Raw genomic sequence first — 9,580 nt, 5'->3', positions numbered from 1 at the left:
CCACACCACCACGGACCGGCTCACCTCTCCTGTCCTGCCTCTCTCCTCCAACGACCTGCTCCATCTCCTGCTTCTGCTCCCCTGCTCAACCAACGACACGCTAAGTATCAAGTGTAGCAACAGCTACACTTAACCCTCTCTCTCCCTGTCTCCTCCTGCTGTAATCCTTGTTCTCCCAGAGTACTGTCCCTAAGTTAACCCTTACTTCCCTGAGTAACCCTTGGTGCCCCTGAGTCCCTGTGTTAACACTTACTATCCCTATGTTTACCCTTGCTTCCTTGAGTAACCCTTGGTGCCCCTGAGTCCCTGTGTTAACCCTTACTGTCCCTAAATTAACCCTTGTGTCCCAGAGTAACCCTTGGTGCCCTTGCAGTCCCTGAAGTTCAGTCCCTGAAGTTAACCCTTGCTGTCCCTGAAGTTAACCCATTGTTTAAGAATGTCCCTGAGTTAACCCTTCCCTGAGTTAACCCCTTGCTGACCTGCCCATCCACTGTTGTATCCCTGGTTAACCCTTGAGACATTTAACCCTTCACATTGTTAATCCTTTACCTGATTAACCCTTAGTGTACAGGGACAGTTATATTAGGAGGGAGTGGGACAGAGATAGTGAGTGTGTGAGAATTACAAGTAACTTATGTGTATTGTGTTGTTTACGATACAACTTCTATGTATGTTTAGGTAAGTGGGTGGTGGTATAATTAGGATTGTGATACCGTGTTTATACTGTACTGTGGTTAGTTACTGTATTTTATATATGGGTGATTACTGTATGTTAATAAATATCTTTATTTACTATACGGCCTTATTCCCTTGAGTAGCAGCAAAAGCAATTAGATCGACATTAGTATAAGGAAAAGTTAGGGGAACTAGGCATAACCCTAGTGACCATGATTATAAAGGCGGTAGTAATAGTGGGTGACACTAACCAGTGAAACCCCGCTATTACCTCATCCCCTTCAACAGTGTGTATTCAGTATGTATCTCTGTGTATACAGTATGTGTCTCTGTGTTTTTATGTGTATGTTACAGTGTGTGTGTGTGTGTGTGTGTGTGTTTGTGTTTGTCTCTTTGCAAAAGTGTGTGTTCAATAATAAAGGGAATGTGTCGCAAATTAAACCTTTTTTTTTAAGTGTCGTTACTTATTTCTATTATATTTTTTAAGTTTTTTGCTGTATTATATTTTTTTTCCATATGGTGGAAAGTATTAAAAATTAAATAATAATTTGACATGTTTTCCAATGTTGGCCACCAGGGAGAGCACTTCCCAGAATTACAGCAAGGTGAATAAGGCAAAGCAACCTGACTCACAGCTGCTGTAAATGTGGGAGGGAATCTCACCCCCCCCTCTCACAAGCCAGGTAAAGGTGTCTTCAAATTGCTAAGCAGTGTCCGGCAGCCATATTGGGTGTGATTCTACAGCTGGAAGAAGTTATAGGACACACCAAAAGGCTAAGTGTATGTTTACACGCTTACTAAACAAAGGGAAAAAAGCTCCTAATTTTCAGCCATTTTTTAATCAAACTCGCGTTTTTTAACGGCCGTTTTTGGAGTTGTTTTTCTATAAAGTCAATGAAAAACGGCTCCAAAAACATCCCAAGAAGTGATTTGCACTTCATTTTGGTCGGGCGTCTTTTTACGTGCCGTTTTTGGAAAACTACCACGTAAAAGACGCCCTGTCGGAACAGAACGCCGTATTTCCCTTTGAAACCAATGGGCAGATGCTTGTAGGCGTTCTGCTTCCGATTTTTCAGCTGAATACATTGTGTGTGAACATACCCTTAGGGTATGTGCATACGCTAACTGCATTTACGTCTGAAATGACAGAGCTGTTTTCAGGAGAAAACCGCTCCGTCATTTCAGACGTAATTGCTCGTACTCGCGTTTTGCGAGGCGTCAATTACGGCCGTAATTTGGAGCTGTTCTTCAATGAATTAAATGAAAAACGGCTCAAATTACGTCCCGAGAAGTGTCCTGCACTTCTTTGCCGAGGCTGTTATTTTACGCGCCGTCTTTTGACAGCGACGCGTAAAATGACAGGTCGTCGGCACAGAACATCGTAAAGCCCATTCAAATGAATGGGCAGATGTTTGCCGACGTATTGGAGCCGTCTTTTCAGGCGTAAATCGAGGCGTAAAACGCCTCGTTTACGCCTGAAAATAGGTCGTGTGAACCCAGCCTTAGAATGATGAAAGTGAAGTGAATGACTTTTCAGTTTACCGGTTCACACGCCGTGTATTTGACATGTTTTTTTTTTGCACATTTTACGTGCAAAAAAAACACATAAAAAACGCTTGATTACACTTGATTTTGCGTGTTTGGGGGATTTGTGTGTGTGTGGGGGGGGTGCTCGCCGCTGATTCTTCAAAACAGCTGATAAGCGGCTATGAAGTATCAGCGGCGCCCGTGCACACTCCGCTCTGCCACACACACACACACAGGAAAATTCTTAAAGGGGTCGTCCAGGAAAACATGGCGCCGCACCTCTCCTCAGGTCGTGTGTGGTATTACAGCTCTGTCCTATTCACTTCAATGGAGGTGAACTGCAATGCCAGACACAACCTGAGGACAGGTGCGGCGCAGTGTCTCCAATCCGGACACCCCTTCTGTCCTGAGATGACCCGACGGGGGAGGCGGGTGTCAGAGCCACCCACCGCCATCACTGCAGACCGAACCACACAACTACGGCATGAGGACAGGGCTTGTCCTGAGTGCACTGTCTCTTGTTATGGACAGATTTATAGTCACATGAACCCCGTCTGATGAATCGGTAACCTAGGTCTGATCACATGACAGATGGGGATCACCAAAAACCCTGTGCACCCTCAGCCCGTCCATCCAGCCCTTTCCTGGTTATATCTGCGTCTGGGAAAGCTGGGTGACCACCATTACCCCTCATACTGGAGTGTGTTTGGGGATGTGACTAATGAACCTCTCACACTCCAGTAGGAGGGGGTAATGGTGGTCACCCAGCTTTCCCAGACCCCTGAACGGTAAATCTATCTAGTTGTGCTGAGACTGTTTGGGGATGTGACTAATGAACCTCTCAGTCTCAGCACAACTAGAGAGATTTATCATTCAGGGGTCTGGGAAAGCTGGGTCACCACCATTACCCCTCCTACTGGAGTGTGTTTGGGGATGTGACTAATGAATCTCTCACACTCCAGTAGGAGGGGCAATGGTGGTCACCCAGCTTTCCCAGACCCCTGAACGATAAATCTCTCTAATTGTGCTGAGACTGAGAGGTTCATTAGTCACATCCCCAAACAGTCTCAGCACAACTAGAGAGATTTATTGTTCAGGGGTCTGGGAAAGCTGGGTGACCACCATTACCCCTCCTACTGGAGTGTGTTTGGGGATGTGACTAATGAACCTCTCACACTCCAGCACAACTAGAGATTTATCGTTCATGGCTTTCCCAGTACAGTTTCATCATGTATAATTTATTTGAAAAAACGGGACCCCATACGGCGCTGCTACTCAGGAACGGATACAGTAGTAGTTTAGAATTGAAACTTTATTATAGGCTACGTGTTTCAATGCCGCACCGGCATCTTCCTCAGGTTTGTGGCCTGAGGAAGATGCCGGTGCGGCATTGAAACGCGTAGCCTATAATAAAGTTTCAATTCTAAACTACTACTGTATCCGTTCCTGAGTAGCAGCGCCGTATGGGGTCCCGTTTTTTCAAATAAATTATACATTTACATCGCGGTGGTCCTTCAAGATTGACCGGCTGGGATCTCGGCAGCAGCACTCATCCATTATTTATCTACCTACTATACGCTCCTGACATTTTCACCTGTGGTAAGCCTCCATCTGTCAAACTAAGTTTGTTATTTCTTGAGCTTACTCACACTATGTGGCGCCGTGCTTTTCTCTCTCAATTCTCTATTCAGTTTCATCATGTGTCCTTCATACAAGGGGGGGGGCCCGTCGGGGGTCACGAGAGCGGGGGTCTGTGAGATAGAGAGTGGGACATGCAGAGACACAGACCTTACAGTGCAGCTGGTCTTCAAGATGGCGCCTGCTCTCTCCCTGCAAACAGCTGCTCTGCTCTCTGTGACTCTGACCTGCGTCTGCGCAGTACAGAGCCATAGAGCAAAGTCAATGGAACGGCTCCCGGTCATTGACTCCTATGCACTGTAGCTGCCGTATTCCATCCCTGTATGTGTCGTTAATCGACACATACAGAGATGAAAAACAAAATGGCAGCCCCCATAGTGAAGTAAAAGTTAGAAAAAAGAAAAAAGTAAAACACAAACACACAAATAAATAAAAGATTTTATAATAAAACACTAAATGCAAATTGATATCAAACATTTTTTTTTCGTGACACTCGTCCTTTAAAGTAGAACAGCTAAAACGAAGAAATCTGTGCTGCCTCCTATATACCCTGCTACCCCTATATACCATGCTTCCCTTATATACCCTGCTGCCCTTATATACCCTGCAGCCCTTATATACCCTGCTGCCCCTTATATACCCTGCTGCCCCTTACAAACCCTGCTGCCCTTATATATATGCGTGTGTGTGTGTGTGTGTGTGTGTGTGTGTGTTTATATGTGTCTGTGGGTATAGTTATGATCTACGACATTATCTGCACTCAGAGAGTTATCACTGTGTTATCTGTGGTGTTACACAGGACTGCAGGTAACGTCTACTACATTATCGGTACTCAGTTATCACTGTGTGTTATCTGTGGTGTTACATAGGATTGCAGGTAACATCTACTACATTATCTGTACTGGGTATATATGGGTCTGTTTGTGAATGTGTCTTTGTGCTTGTATATATGTGCCTTTTATGTATTTGTATATGTTCCTGTCTGTGTATTTATCTGCCAGTGTGTGTGTGTGTGTGTGTGTGTGTATATATGTGTCTGTACGTCTATATATTTACCTGTATATATATATTCCAGAATGTGTGAATGTATATTTGCTTGTAAGTCTAAATATCTGTTTTTATGTATGTACAGTATATATGTTCCAGTATGTGCGTGCCTATATATATATGGTTAATTTTTTATTTGTGTAGGGGGCGGCAATAGAGAGTCCCGGACAGGACGCCATTCAACCTAAGGCCGGCCCTGCATATATATATATATATATATATAGAAACAAACATATAATAGGAGCAGCACTGTGCAAAAAAACAAAAACAGCTGGTGCTAAGCTTCAAATAACAGGGAGTGACGTTCTCCCAATAAGGTATATGGAAAAAATCGAGCAAAGAAGCAGCACTCAATAGCAAAAAATGAAATTTATTCACCCAACACAGCAACGTTTCACTTCCTCCATGGAAACATTTTCAAGCAATTAGTGAAAAGCACACACAGGTATATATAGGGAGCACAAAGCTCAATTAACAAATCATCTAAATAGCAGCAATTATACACTTCATATTGAAAAAAATACCCCGTGTAACAGTGTAACAAAATATTATATATATGTGTACAAGAGTCAAACATTGACAAATGGTATGAAGAACTTTAAAATTCCAACAAGTGTCATACGTGCCTATAAAATAGTGTAATGCATTAATTGCATATTGATTAATAATCACATTATAATACACAATAGCTGGCACTCACCAATCTGGAGAAACAAGGACATCCTGAACAGAACATGTGTGGAATTAAAATTTCCGGCGTTACAAACACCGAACTGCACATGCCCCAACTCTATCTGTCCATTGGGTAAGGCTATCACATGTGATCTGACTCGCCGTGACGATGCACAGCGACGCAACAGCTGACATGATTACATCACTAGCAGAGGCCCATCAAATCGCACAGTCGTGTTAGGGTCAATGCAACATAATACGCCATGTTTGTTAAGGGCAAATATGCCAGAACTACAGTTTACAGGGTGGAGATACCACTAAAATACCTCTAATGAAGTCGTGAATAACACATTCCGCTAGTCAAGAAGGAGTGTATGAAAATTGTGTATAAGATGCACAGTGGTAGGTTTTGCTCAATTGGAATACCTTATGTCCCAAGAGACAAGAGAACGCCCGCTCGCATAGCGTGCAGAACTCAAGTCCCACGAAGAAATACTCAACCAATGCGATGATCTATCATCAACACAGAGGCGCGTAGTATTAGTCCTATTAAGGGATCTCTGGAAAATGAGCAAAAACCTGTACCTTCGAATCAGAACTCCCCCGTTGCGGAGCTATCATTCACGGCTCAAAACGTATATATAAAAAGAGTCAATAAGCAACCCAAATGATACTGAACAAACATAGATGGCAGATGTCGTGGAGCTGTGCAAAATCAACAACATTATTGCAGTTCACATAGATAAAGAAAAATCTAAATAAAAATTTAAATGAAATTTTTTTATTCAATAACACTCTCCTATGACAGAAAAAAAGAGGCCACATGTGTACAGAATTCCTTGTTCCAGTTGGCAAGTGTCTTCCAATATCAATATCGAGACTTCAGTCTATAAAAAAGAAGAAAGAAGAGGTATATTAAAAATTACAGTATAATAGCTTTCCTATTCCTATACATCAGACAATATCTAGAGTAGTGAAGGGATCATGAACAGATATCATTAGGCAAAGGAATCCCCAAGGAACGCCACAGAGGCCAAATCTAAAGGCTGTACATGAAGAGAATGACCTCTTAAAACCATCTGGACCACAATGTCCTAGATGTAATAAAATACTTATTTGAATACATTCAAGGGGTAATCAATATTGAGACCGTTAGGGTAGAGGGAATTTAGTCTATTGATCCACTGAACCTCCCGTTGTTTAAGGATCAATTCCCTATTTCCTCCCCGTTTGAGGGGGGGAACCCTATCAATGATGCAAAATCTAAGTTGTTGTACACTATGACCCATTTCCACAAAATGTCTCGCTACAGGGAGTTCTACCTTCTTTGTACGTATGCTAGACTTATGATTGTTTAATCTCAGTCTACATTCAGTTGTGGTCTCCCCCACATAAATCAAATTACAAGGACATTGAAGAACATAAATAACATAGTCACTTCTGCATGTATAGTAGGAGGTAATCTTATACGCTCTACCGGTAGTAGGATGCAAAAAAGAACTGCCTTTGAGAATAATCGCACAACTATCACAGGACAGGCAGGGAAAACAACCGTTCCATGTCGAGTCCTGTTGTCTACCTCTGCCCTGAACATTCTTTGTACTGACATCCGTCACGACCAATCTGTCCCTTAAATTGCGGGGTCTTCTGTATGAAAATAAAGGAGGGGATTGAAATTCTATCACTTTATCATAGTAGTTACTCAGAATTCCCCAATGTTTTCTGATAATATTTGCCACATTAGGACTGCATACACTGAATGTGGAAACCATAGGGAGTCTATCCATTTTCTGCTGAATCTTCTTCCTCTCCTGCCCTAGTTGGGCCCTATCCACTCGTTTAACTCTTTCCAGATGTGTCTTAAGAAGACGCTCTGGATATCCTCTGTCTATGAACTTCCTAACCATCGTATTGAGTTTATGGTCTAAACTAATGGGATCATCAACAATCCGTTTAACCCTCAATAGCTGACTATACGGTAGGGATTTGATCATCCCCTTAGGGTGATGACTGTCAAAGCTGAGTAGATTGTTGCAGTCCGTGTCTTTAACAAATAAATCGGTTACAAGTTTATTATTTTGTATGCATACCAAGGTATCAAGAAATTGGACCTGACTATCAGAAACAACCATAGTAAATTGAATGTCGGAGTCTATCAAGTTTAAATGCTCAAAAAAACTGTTCAAACCAAGCAGGTCCCCTGTCCAAATGAGGAAGACGTCATCTATGTATCGCCACCACCCAAGTACCGAAGTGAAGTGGTGGGATACATAGATCGACGTCTCCTCCATGTCAGCCATGACAATATTGGCATACGTAGGGGCCACATTGGACCCCATAGCCGTTCCACGAAGTTGCATAAAATATTCATCATTGAACAGAAAGTGATTACAGGTAAGTACTATATCCAGCAAGCCCATCAAAAACTCTTTGCACTCACAGGAAAATTCAGTTCCATCAAGTGCTCTGCTCACACTCATCATACCCCTCGTATGGGTGATGGAAGTGTACAAGCTGGTCACATCAAATGAGACCAGCAAAGCCCCATTAGGAATCTCAATATCTCTAATTCTGCTCAGAAAATCCGCCGTATCCCTAATATAAGATCTAGCAGATATGGCAAAATTTCTCAAAACCTTATCAAGGAAAATGGCAGGGGGGCTAAGAAGCGATTCCCTGCCTGAGACTATGGGTCTCCCTGGGGGGTTGACAATACTTTTATGTATTTTGGGCAGACAGTACAGTATAGGAGTTATCGGATATGCAGGTGTTAAAAAGGTATACAGATCCCTGTCTATCATATCATTAGCAAAGGCATTGTCAACCAACACTCTTATTCGTTTCTGAATATCTTTCATAGGATCTATCGAAATCCTCCTATATACAGCTGTGTCATTCAACTGTCTATAAACTTCCTGTAAATAAAGGGATCGGTCCATAACAACGACCGCACCCCCTTTGTCGGCAGGTTTGATGATGAGGTCACCGTTATGGATCAACCCCTCAAGTGCCACTTTTTCTCTAACAGATAGATTGTACGGAGTGTGCAAAGATAGCCCAGAGCGACATTTACGTTTAAAATCGACAACATCCTTCAGGACGGAGGAGATAAACGTTTCAACCACCTGTATACAAGTTGGCGGCTGTGAACTGCTTTTATTAAACAAACCCCAACGTTTTAAACATAATTCATAATCAGGTTCTGTATTAACATTACTCACAGAATCAGGCTGTTGGGAATACCATGTCTTGTTTCTCACCGACCTGAAAAAATTATTCAGGTCAATGTCAAGCTGCAGCCAGTCCATATTTTTAATGGGGCAAAATGATAGCCCTTTACATAAAACCGACAATTCATCTGTGGATAAAACATGGCTAGAGATATTTACCACTAATTGGTGGTCAGAGGATACTTTTTCTTCAGTTGTGCTGTTGATCTCAGATGTTTCACATTCCTTGTTTTTGAATCTTCTGTTGTACCTTCTGCCCCCTCTCCTGGTCCGGTGTTGTTTGTTTCCGGTGTATGTGTCTCTTCCCCTAAAAAATCATGTGCAGGAGAGTTCCTTTTCCTTGGGTACTTTCCTTTCGTGTCCCTCCAAGTGGGTTTCTTCTGTTGTGGCTGTTGGTCTTTTTTCCAGTTGTATACTCTGCCTGTAGCATAATCATCTCTGTCTCGGAACCATTTATGACGTTTTACTTCTTCCTGTTCTCTTTGAAATTTTTGTAGAATGCCAAGAAATTTATCATGATAGGCAGAAAACTCGTCACCGTCCATCAGTGTATGTAGTTTTTCTTCCAATTCCGCTTTTTTAGAACTGCAGCTCTCAATCTCTTTCTGAAGAAATTCAATATTCAATAAAATTACATCCAGGGCATACTTGTTGGATAAACCCTCCAGACTAGTGCAAAAGTCCAGGTTATTTGGAAAGAGATTAGGTTGCAGGTGTGACCGTAATCCCCGTGGAATGATCTGATGTCTATAGTATTCACCCAAAATAGACAAATGCAATCTCAAATTGAT

Source organism: Rhinoderma darwinii, chromosome 5 (assembly GCF_050947455.1).
Source record: "Rhinoderma darwinii isolate aRhiDar2 chromosome 5, aRhiDar2.hap1, whole genome shotgun sequence".
Lineage (NCBI taxonomy): Eukaryota > Metazoa > Chordata > Amphibia > Anura > Rhinodermatidae > Rhinoderma > Rhinoderma darwinii.
The sequence above is the reverse complement of the archived record's forward strand: the minus strand, read 5'-3'. Positions refer to the sequence as shown.